The following is a 6000-nucleotide window of genomic DNA, read 5'->3' as shown; positions in this document are numbered from 1 at the left end:
GGTCCTGGGCTTTTGTTTTTTGGCAGATTTTTAATCACATTTTCAATTTCAGTGCTTTTGATTGGTCTGTTCATATTTTCTATTTCTTCCTGGTTCAATCTCGGCAGGTTGTGCATTTCTAAGAATTTGTCCATTTCTTCCAGGTTGTCCATTTTATTGGCATACAGTTGCTTGTAGTAATCTCTAATAATCTTTTGTATTTCTGCAGTGTCAGTTGTTACATCTCCTTTTTCGTTTTCTATTGATTTGAGTCTTCTCCCTTTTTTTCTTGATGAGTCTGGCTAATGGTTTATCAATTTTATTTATCTTCTCAAAGAACCAGTATTCTTCCCTCTTAGAATTTAATTTACTTCACCATTTTTAGGTTGTCTTCAAGTAATTGCATATTTAGTCTATAGCTCTAATACGAATTTTCTTATGGATTTAAGATCTATCTTTTGAATGTTTGACTTAACATATTCATAGGAATATTTGACACCACTCTGAGTCGACATTTCTAAAACATATTCCATTTCAGCTCTTCTCACCTCAAATCAGCTGTTCTTCTTTGTTTCCATTGCTACTTGAAGACAATGTCAAGATCAAATCCTGGTGTCACCTTAAACTCCTTGATCTCTCTCGTAGCTTATACATGTTCTCTCTAGAAGAAATCTTCTGTTCTACAGTTACCTTTTAAAATAATTCACCCCCACCCTGCTTATTCATGTATAAATTAGTAGTGCTTTTCCATATGTATTAGATATATAAATCTCTTTGAAGTTCATATGTTCAAAAAATATTTCTCAAGCAGCTACTCTGGGCCAAAGAGCGATTCCAGTTTTCTGACCTGGGTTGGCACCCTTTATTACTAACATTTTGAGGATCACAACCTCCTTCCAGAAACTGTTGGATTCTGGTGACTCTTTGCCAAAGGAAAAAACTTGACAAAATATCAAGAATTGTACTGAGTTTCCTGAAGATTATCAATATACTGTTTAAAAATTCATAGATCACCATATTCAAATATCTGTTGTGAAAGGATTGGAATTGGAGGCCTTCAGACACAAGAAATAAGATTGGAATCTATAACCAGAATTGAAGAGAAAGACATTTCACAAGCAAGGGAGTAGTAAAACATAATGGCATAAGGTTTTATAATCAAAGATAAGTGTCTCCTCTATTAGAGGTTTGTACACCTTCTTCACTAGTGTGTTCCCAGAATATAAAAGGTACCTACTTAATAGGAGCTCAGGACATGTTTGTTGAATGAATGCATGTGGACATTTTGTAAAGTTATTTAAACTCTCTGACATTGCTTCCAAATCTGTTAACTGAAAGTAGTCATACCTACCCCATAAGAGTGTTTTTAGGATTAATGAAATAACATGTGTTAAGTATATAGTCTGGAAAATAATACACTTTCAACCAATAGCATGTATGAAAAAGCAAAAAAACAACCAAAACAAAACAAACCCTGCATATTGGAACTGGTACACAGAGACAGAGCTAATAGAAGCAAGTGTAACTGTTGCCGGTCACCCGCATGCATCAGAATTATTTGTTCTTACTCAAGATATAGAATCATGGTCCCGTTCTGAGAACCACAGAATCTAAACCTCTGGAGAGCAAGCGTAGGAAACTGCATTTTGAGCAAGCTTCTCGAGAGATTAGACTGAACATTGTTGTGATGAAGTTTGAGCACAGTGAATGCAGGAGCTGACAGTTAGCTTGAAGACGAAGACTGTGTTTTATACCTCTTTGTTTTCCCATTGTCTTGAACTTGGGTGATTATCAGTAAATATCTTTTTCATGAATGAATGAATTGATCATGTTAACCAGATTCTTTATAATATGTGTACATATTGAAGAGAAGGAGAAACAAGAAAAGAGTACCCATGGCAAAGATTTGGATGAGAGAGGATGCACTGTGGAATGAATTGTGTTCCTCCAAATTCATATGGTGAAGGCTTAATGCCCAAAGTGATGATATTTGGAGATGGAGCCTTTAGGAGGTAATCAAGTCTTGAAGGTGGAGCCCTCATGATGGGATTAGTGCTCATAGAAGAAGAGACAAAGAGGAGAGGATACAGAAAGAAGGTGGTTTTTACAAGATGCTGAATTTGCTGGCACCTTAATCTTGGACTTCTTACCTTCTATCACTGTGAGAAATAAATGTTTGTTGTTGAAGCCACACAGTCTATTGTATTTAGTTACAGCATCCCAAACTGACTAAGACATGATGTACAGTTAAAAAATAAATAAATAAATCTTTAATAAATTCTGAGGGACAAGGGGAGAAGTTGTCCTTTAGCTTGTCCTTAGAAGGAAAATATGCAAATAGGAGCAGGGCAAATTAATTTATGACAAACGGATACTTGTAGCTTCCAAACAACTAATTGAGAAATCATGCTATGATATTTGACTTTAAGCAATTGGTATTTACAAATATTTAACAGACTAAAATTTATAATGAGTGACAGGAGATCTGACCTATGAGATTGTAAACATTAAAATGCAGATTTATATCTAATGCTTAGAAACTGCCAGGTACATGGTCAGTAATCACTGACATTTGTTGATTAATGAATGTAAAAGCGACACTGAAATTGGGAATATGATCGTCATGGCAGACACAATGTACTGAGCCTTAGAATGAGTCAAACATTTGGAATATGTGTAAGAACTACCTAAACTCTCAGTTTATCATTTACCTTCTTTTAACATGATGTTACTACCACTAATAACAATGTGGTTCCTTTTCTCACTGAGTGACCAAATTGGTAAATATAAATTTATATTAAATATAAATATAAACTTATATTTATATAAAATATAAATATAAAATGATGTTACACAAGAATGAAGTTTTACATAGTTATGCTTATGAATATTTCCCATTTTTCTTAGGTCAATTTAATTGGTGTTGCTTTAAAAAAGTCACTTGGAATCCACCTCCCTTTGAAGGAACACATTCAGCAGCTACTTACATTCATTTTTCTAAGGAAAAGTTAAAAGTGTTGCTCAAAATGTAAGCTGAGATGAATTCAAATAGAATGCTAACTTGTCCACCTCTTGTCCTCTTGTTTGAGGAATAATACAATCATAAGTGACAAGAGTCAGCCTTCAAGGTAACTTATTACAAACACAGTTCTTTAAATCCCTTGTTTATTGTATAAACATAGCCTAGTCTCATTCTTCTTAAAACCAAGCTTTTAACTCTTTAACCCTATGGTATGGATTCATCAAAAATTTACTCCCTATGAAGCTCTTTATGATCTCAACAGTCCTGATTCCTCCAGATTGTTTTATTTCCAAACTCTAAATATTGTTTTTTCACTCCTCAGTGTGGAAATTCAGCTACCTCCATATTACATGCTTACTGAAGTAGAAAACTGCCTAATCAGATAGGAAAACATTTGGCTGTGAATAAATCAGCATTTGTCGAGGATTTCAAAGTGTGAAAGTAGGCAGACAAGCCCAGATCCTAAGAGCTCTGCTTTCTCTTGCTTCCCTGTAGAGAAATCAGAGGCTAATATGGCCTCCACTACCATCTGTCTAAATACTTGAATGTGTTGTCTTGAATTAACACAGCAGATCTAGTGGGGGGTATAATTAAGATTTTATTTTTACATCTCATCACCAGATGCTCTACAATATAAATGTATCCATAAATGTTCAGATTGATTAAGTTTTTAATAAGGAAAACAATGGGTGTTTAAAGATCAACTAATTCAGAACAAGAAGTAAAATTATTTTAATATGTTGACTTGTAGTGTTTATGGATTTTATCCTTTTTCTAAAACTTTAAATGAGGAATTGCTATAGATTTTCTTGAGGGAGAAAAACCTATTCATACATAAATATATATATATATATATATATATATGCAAACAATAAAAATCTAACATTGTCGCTCATTCTACCTTTAAATTAATAGTTAAACTACCTGCTAATAAATTGTAATTTCCATTGTTTTACTCTGTGACCTTTCAAAAGATCTTAACACAGTACTTTCCATAAAATATGCCCTCAGTAAATACCTATTGAATAAATGAAACCCACATAGGTTATTTTAATTTCCATACAGTCAGATGAAGTTTATGAACAAGGGAGAATTCTCTACAGCATTCTCTGGCAACAAGCAATGGGACTGTTTGCAAAGCAGCACTATCGAAAACTAAGCAAAAGCATATATCTCTATTAAGGGTAATTTTCAGCTTGAGACCTGGAAAAGGAACTCAATTTGCTTCTTGTTAAATAACTCTTGTGCCGGTTACACATTCAAATTTATTGTAAGCTCAAATGTCTGTGCTGTGCATTGTAATTGAAAACAAAACAAAACAAAAAAAGAATGATTTTCTCATTCTTCCCCCCAAATCACAAAATTTTTATGAGAAAGATAAGTTTTTAAAAAAGCTGTGTTTCTGAAATAGCTTTACCTTTCCATTGAAGAGAACACTGGGCTGTAAATAAGCTTCCTATGTGAAGAACCTGCATATCACTTTATTTCTTTTTGCTTCTAAAACCAAATAAAGTTCATAGAAATTCAATAAATGTTTGCTGAATGAATGGAATCCCTGACAAGAGACTTCTTGCTCTGATCATTCTGCAAGTAGCTTTTAATAAAAAACTTTGATAAGGACTTATAAATACAGGTTTTAATCCTCTGAAACAGATTATTTCCAACCCTAATAGAAAACCCTTATTGGTAGTTTGGTACCTAAAATTGTCATTGATTGGTATTTGAGTTTGTATTTAATATTTAGTATATATAATAAATATATTTAATAGGAATAAGTATATGTATATACATTAATATTTTTGTCCTTCAGGTTTTTTTATCTGTAAATGGGACTAAAATACTGGAAGGCATTATTGAAAGGCCATAGAAATATTTATAATCAATTACTTTTCAAAAAGATATGCATGAGCCTATAGTTAATTGTAAAGATCTTTCCAAATAAAAGATTCTCCAAATTTTTAATACAAAAACACCCATGCATACACATATACATAGATAGGTAGAAACGTAGATAGATAGATAGATAGATAGGTAGTTGAAAGAAAGAAGGAAAAAGTTAAAAAGAGAGAGAGAGGGGAAGGAAGGCAAAAAGGAAAGAAGGAAGAAAGAAAGAAAATTAGATAAGAAAAAGGCAAGTAATCATAATATAACTGTTAGTCCATTTAATTTTAGTTTGGCTTTGCACTGAATCTTGCCACTAATTTACCTGAAAAGTTTTGCTGTTTTTAGTCTGCACTTCAAGCATATGTTTCTTAGTTAAATATAACATGACAATGATTTTTATATCAGATGATAAATGTATTGGGAGCTGACTTAGCATTTCCCTTAAATACTGATGCAGTGAAACCTAGAGGCCTGCAGTGGTATGGGTCCCTCTGGAACATCAATCATGCATGATGCTGTAAGGAGAAGTCTTGACTACTTAGAGTCAATGTCGTCACTGTAACCTACGCTCATCTGAATGCAGGCATTTTTCTGCTACGGAGATTTCATTTCACTTCACCCTCAACCCAGTCACCCCTCAGCATTTATCATATTGTTAGCACATTCATTTTTATAATGAGAATTCTGTAAAACACATGCTTTTAAAGACATATTTTCCCTATTATAATTTTTTCCTCTCAGACAGCATGCGTGAATATTTGTAAGCATCTCTTATTTGGAAAGAACTTTACAAATAACTATAAGCTCATGCCTTCTTTCTTAAAAGTAAGTTGTTGTAAGGATCTCTATGGCCTTTCAATAATATATTTTAGCATTTTGGTGCCAGTCTGCAGATAGAAAAACTGCACGGTAGAAATGTAATATGGTATTCACATATTATTCTAAAATTGGGAAAAAATAGAATTAAGAGTTTTTAAAATTAGAGTTAGAAAGTCTCTTCCCTATCCTCAATAGTCAAAGTGAGGTGAGAGGAGGCAATTTTCTAAGCAATACAGACAAACGAAATACTTTTCTCTTGAATTAATCACTTTTGTTGAAAGGAAATCTTGTCATCC

General features: G+C 33.0%; 1 protein-coding gene across 1 annotated transcript in view; it reads left to right on the top strand.

The window, feature by feature from the left end:
- The window catches only part of AGMO (alkylglycerol monooxygenase), a 348225-nt gene that overhangs the window by 140524 nt on the left and 201701 nt on the right, over positions 1–6000 (top strand). The gene's annotated exons all lie outside the window — the stretch shown is intronic.

Source organism: Physeter macrocephalus, chromosome 5, assembly GCF_002837175.3.
Source record: "Physeter macrocephalus isolate SW-GA chromosome 5, ASM283717v5, whole genome shotgun sequence".
In the NCBI taxonomy this organism is placed as follows: Eukaryota; Metazoa; Chordata; class Mammalia; order Artiodactyla; family Physeteridae; genus Physeter; species Physeter macrocephalus.
Note: the sequence above shows the minus strand (reverse complement) of the source record. Positions and strands in the feature narration are given on the sequence as shown.